The sequence below is a fragment of the Apium graveolens genome, chromosome 7 (assembly GCF_009905375.1).
Source record: "Apium graveolens cultivar Ventura chromosome 7, ASM990537v1, whole genome shotgun sequence".
In the NCBI taxonomy this organism is placed as follows: domain Eukaryota; kingdom Viridiplantae; phylum Streptophyta; class Magnoliopsida; order Apiales; family Apiaceae; genus Apium; species Apium graveolens.
Genome location: NC_133653.1, coordinates 142,191,490 through 142,197,462, shown reverse-complemented (window position 1 = coordinate 142,197,462; position 5,973 = coordinate 142,191,490). Strand labels below are relative to the sequence as shown.

Genomic DNA, 5,973 nt, shown 5'->3' with positions numbered 1-5,973 from the left:
TAGTGTAGTTATTATTTTCTTGTGTTGTTTGTCATGATTTCATATGAACCCATGATGGCGATAAGTTCTATTATGGGCTAATCGTGATCATGGGGTTACAACGGATTTATTATGGAATTCTTTAGTTAATTGTTTAATACTTTAGTGTGTGATATTGCATGATATCTAGTATTGGTTGTGCGTATTCGTCTTATGTGCGTCGCGAACATATAAGATAGGGTGTTAATCTCTTGTGAAGCGACGGTGGATCTTGAGATTTAGAACTTGCCATGCTGGCATAGGTTCATGTACGTTGTGCATGATTAGTGGGTAACTCTAACAGTTTTATTTGCCCTATGTAATCAAAAGGGATAACTTGTGCTTAAATCGTTGTGTTGTCAATTTCTGTAGACATATAGGAACTCAACATAATTGATGACTATTCAACTTCTATCTTAATTGTGGATGCTTGGTAGAATGGTATTAGTACAATGAAAGTTGGCTTTTATCAGTTTCGTGTTATTCGATTAATGTCATCACTGTCATATGCTAAAGGTAATAACAATGGCTATAGAAGGAAGTAATAATGAAGTTGTGATCTCATGAGTGTTTTATTATTGATAAATTGAAGTGTTAATAAAGTGGTTAATTGAGTAGTTAATTATAGTTAATATTTAATCAACAATTTTAAGTGTTATTATCTTAACATTGAGAAGTAATCATACATTGGTGAGTGAGTTTAATTAGACAATAAATTAGTCTGAGTCTCTGAGGGAACGAACTAGAAAGTATTCTATATTACTTGCGAACGCGTATACTTGCGTGAATATTAGTGCGTGTTTTCGCCCTAACAAGTTTTTGGCGCCGCTGCCGGGGACTCGGCGTATTTGTTTAGTTTATGTACTTACCATCATTGGTCATTAGGACTCAGTGATTAGGACGTAGTAGTTACTTACTCTTTTCGGTTGTGTTTCAGGTACTTTAGCAAGCGTTTATGCAAACTCGTTCTCGTGCTCGCAAGAGGACTTTAGATACAGCTGAGGAGACAGACGAAGTTCTTGATATTCCGGAGAAGTTAGATTTTGAGGATTCAGATTCAGGAGCTGAGCAGAAAGAACCAGTAAACATGGGAGATCGTATTGTTCAAGCTGATCCAGCTCTTATGGATTTTTCTCGGCCTAAAATTGATGATATTCAGTCAAGCATCCTTCATCCGGCTATTCAAGCTAACACCTTTGAAATCAAGCCGGGCACTATTCAGATGGTGCAGAATTCTGTTTCTTTTGAAGGAGCGGCAACTGAAGACCCCAACATGCACATAAGGAATTTTGTCGAGATCTGCAGCACTTTTAAGTATAATGGCGTGACTGATGAGGCTATCAAGTTGAGGCTTTTCCCATTCTCACTGAGGGATAAGGCTAAAGACTGGTTACATTCTGAACCAGCTGGGTCCATCACTACGTCGCAAGATCTTGCGCAAAAGTTTCTGGTAAAGTTTTATCCAATGGCAAAGACTGCTGTTATGAGGAGTGCTCTTACTCAGTTTGCGCAGCAACCTACAGAATCTATGTGCGAGGCTTGGAAACGCTACAAGGAAATGTTGAGAAAATGTCCACATCATGGAATGCCGGATTGGATGGTGATCACTGGTTTTTATAATGGTTTGGGGGCCCAATCTCGGCCCATGCTCGATGCAGCAGCTGGAGGAGCCTTATGGGCTAAAAGCTATACTGAGGCATATAATCTTATAGAGACGATGGCTGCAAATGAGCATCAAAACCCAACTCAGAGGATGACGTCAGGCAAGGTCGCAGGTATTCTGGAAGTTGATGCAGCCACCGCTATTGCAGCCCAGCTCCAAGCGCTATCAATGAAGGTTGATTCTCTGGCTACGTATGGAGTTAATCAAATAGCTATGGTTTGTGAGCTTTGTGCAGGTTCTCATGCTACGGATCAGTGTTCTCTTGTCAACGAATCTGTTCAGTATGTGAATAATTATCAGCGACAACAGCAGCCTGTGCCAGCGACCTATCATCCTAATAACAGAAATCATCCAAATTTCAGCTGGGGGAATAATCAGAATGCTATTCAGCCACCATATCAGCAAGGAGTGAGTAAACAGTTTAACCCACCTGGATTCCAGCAACCACAGCAGTATGCTACAAGGCAATCATATCCTCAACAGGGAAGTGCAGCTGCACCTACTAGTGCTGATTTTGAGGAACTTAAGCTGTTGTGCAAGAGTCAGGCGGTTTCTATCAAGACCTTGGAAAATCAAATCGGTCAATTAGCCAATGCAGTGCTCAATCGTCAACCTGGCACTCTTCCCAGTGACACGGAAGTACCAGGCAGGAAGGAAGCTAAAGAGCAAGTCAAGGCTATTACCTTAAGGTCTGGAAAAGTAGCTGAGGCTGAAAAGGCAAAAGAAGTAGAAGCTGAAATTAGAGAAGAAGAATCTAAGCAAAAGGAGAAAGCGGCGGAACCAAGGAAGACTACTGTTGAACACACTCTACCTGAGGCTAATACAGGGGAGAAACAGCTCTATCCTCCACCACCTTTTCCTAAGAGATTGCAGCAACAAAAGCTGGATAGACAGTTCGGGAAGTTTCTGGAGGTGTTCAAGAAACTTCACATCAATATACCTTTCGCTGAGGCTCTGGGACAAATGCCTAGTTATGCGAAGTTTATGAAGACTATTCTTTCAAGGAAGGTGAAACTGGATGACCTTGAAACCGTTGCTCTCACGGAAGAATGCAGCGCTGTTCTGCAACAAAAGTTACCATCAAAACTGAAAGATCCAGGAAGCTTCACTATTCCTTGCACCATTGGCAATCTAACTTTTGACAAGTGCCTTTGTGATTTGGGAGCAAGCATTAATCTGATGCCGTTGTCGATCTTTAAAAAGCTGGATCTGCCTGATCCAAAACCCACATACATGTCGCTACAATTGGCGGACCGTTCCATTACTTACCCAAGGGGCATAGTTGAGGATGTGCTCGTCAAGGTGGATAAGCTCTTCTTTCCAGCAGATTTTGTTATTCTGGATTTTGAGGAAGATAAGAAGATTCCCATAATCTTGGGGAGGCCTTTCTTGGCTACTGGCAGTACCTTGATAGATGTGCAAAAAGGGGAACTTACTATGCGGGTCCAAGATCAGGATGTGACCTTCAACGTATTCAAGGCAATGAAATTCCCTACAGAAGATGAGGAGTGCTTAAAAGTGGATATGATTGATTCCGTGGTTACTTCGGAACTCGAGCACATGCTAATGTCTGATGCATTGGAAAAGGCCTTAGTGGGGGAATTTGACAGTGATGATGAAGATAACAACGAGCAATTACAATATCTGAACGCTTCTCCCTGGAAGCGAAAGCTGGACATACCATTTGAATCTCTTGGTACTTCTAACCTCAAGAACGGTGAAGGGAAGCTAAAACCATCAATAGAGGAAGCACCTACCTTGGAGCTCAAACCATTACCTGAACACTTGAGGTATACTTTTTTAGGTGATTCATCTACGTTACCTGTTATTATTTCAGCTGACCTTTCAGGTAGTGAGGAAGACAAGCTCTTAAGGATTTTGAGAGAATTCAAATCGGCTATAGGATGGACCATAGCAGACATCAAGGGGATAAGTCCTTCATATTGTATGCATAAAATTCTGTTAGAGGAAGGTAGTAAGCCAATTTTGGAACAGCAGCGAAGACTGAACCCGATCATGAAGGAGGTGGTAAAGAAAGAAATTCTGAAATGGCTAGATGCAGGCATCATTTATCCTATTTCTGACAGCTCGTGGGTGAGCCCCGTACAATGTGTACCTAAGAAAGGAGGTATCACTGTGGTCGCAAATGAAAAGAATGAGCTCATCCCTACTCGAACAGTTACAGGATGGAGAGTATGCATGGATTATAGAAAATTGAACAAAACCACAAGGAAGGATCACTTCCCCCTTCCATTTATTGATCAAATGCTTGACAGATTAGCGGGTCATGAGTATTTTTGTCTTCTGGATGGTTATTCCGGGTATAATCAGATTTGTATTACACCAGAGGATCAGGAAAAGACTACCTTCACTTGTCCATTTGGCACATTTGCTTTTCGTAGAGTTTCGTTTGGGTTATGTGGCGCCCCGGCCACCTTTCAGAGATGTATGATGGCTATATTCTCTGACATGATTGGAAATAACGTCGAAGTGTTCATGGATGACTTCTCTGTCTTTGGACACTCATATGATGAATGTTTGAATAATCTGCGCGCCGTACTCAAAAGATGCGTGGAAACTAATTTGGTGCTTAATTGGGAGAAATGTCATTTTATGGTGCGTGAAGGCATTATCCTTGGGCATAAGGTCTCTAGCAAGGGTCTGGAGGTGGACAATGCCAAGGTGGGAGTCATTGAAAATCTTCCCCCACCCAATTCAGTGAAAGGAATCCGTAGTTTTCTTGGTCATGCGGGTTTTTATCGGCGATTCATCAAGGACTTTTCAAAGATATCTAAGCCGTTGTGCAATTTGCTTGAGAAAGATGTGCCTTTCAAATTTGATGATGAATGTTTGGCAGCATTCGAGACTCTCAAGAAGAGTTTGATCACTGCACCAGTTATTACAGCACCAGATTGGACAGAACCGTTTGAGATGATGTGTGATGCGAGTGATTATGCGGTAGGTGCAGTTCTGGGACAGCGTAAGAAAAATCTCTTCCATGTGGTCTACTATGCGAGTAAGACTTTATATGGTGCCCAATTGAACTACACCACTACTGAGAAGGAGCTTTTGGCTATAGTCTTTGGCTTTGAGAAATTTCGATCTTATCTGCTTGGTACGAAAGTAACAGTATTCACTGATCATGCAGCTATTCGCTATCTGGTTTCTAAGAAGGATTCGAAGCCGAGACTCATTCGTTGGGTGCTTTTACTTCAGGAATTTGAGTTAGAGATCAAAGATAGAAAAGGTACTGAGAATCAAGTAGCTGACCATCTCTCTAGGTTGGAGAATCCTGATTCTACTTCACAAGATAGGATGTTAATCAATGAATCTTTTCCGGATGAGCAGTTGTTTGCAATTCAGGAGGAAGAACCATGGTTTGCAGATATTGTAAACTATCTCGTCAGCAATATAATGCCTCTTAATTTGACATCCGCTCAAAAGAAGAAGTTTCTGCATGAGGTGAAGTGGTATATGTGGGATGAACCATATTTGTTTAGACAGGGAGCTGACCAGATCATCAGGAGATGTATCCCGTTCTGTGAGACGGAGGGGATATTACGAGACTGCCATTCCACGGTTTATGGTGGGCACTATGGAGGTGAGAAGACGACAGCTCGTATTCTGCAAGCAGGTTTTTTCTGGCCTACTTTGTTCAAGGATGCTCATCAGTTTGTTTTAAGGTGTGATCGTTGCCAAAGAGTGGGAAATTTGTCAAGGAAGGATGAGATGCCATTAAATGTGATGCTTGAAGTTGAGGTCTTTGATGTGTGGGGAATCGATTTCATGGGGCCTTTTATCTCGTCTTGCAATAATCAGTACATCTTGATGGCAGTCGATTATGTCTCAAAATGGGTCGAAGTTAAAGCTTTACCGACAAATGATGCAAAGGTAGTGCTAAATTTTCTTCATAAGCAAATTTTCACAAGGTTTGGAACACCTCGGGTAATCATAAGTAATGAAGGATCGCATTTTTGCAACCGTAAGTTCACTTCTATGATGCAGCGTTATAATGTGAATCATCGAGTAGCTACTGCCTATCATCCGCAAACAAATGGTCAAGCGGAAGTGTCTAACAGAGAGATAAAGCGCAATCTAGAGAAGGTTGTTTGTCCGTCAAGGAAGGATTGGTCTTTAAAGCTCGATGAAGCTGTTTGGGCTTACAGAACAGCATACAAAACTCCACTAGGGATGTCACCGTTTCAGTTGGTGTACGGTAAGGGATGTCATCTACCAGCGGAGCTTGAGCATAAGGCCTACTGGGCATTGAAGAAATTGAACCTGGATTTAGA

The 5,973-nt window shown here is 41.8% G+C and overlaps 1 non-coding gene across 1 annotated transcript; it reads right to left on the bottom strand.

Annotated features, from left to right (window-relative positions):
* Positions 1-1,498: 1,498 nt before the first annotated feature.
* On the bottom strand, positions 1,499-1,605 carry LOC141675805 (small nucleolar RNA R71). Its single transcript, XR_012556437.1, has one exon. It is a non-coding gene; the product is annotated as a small nucleolar RNA R71 (small nucleolar RNA).
* Positions 1,606-5,973: the final 4,368 nt, after the last annotated feature.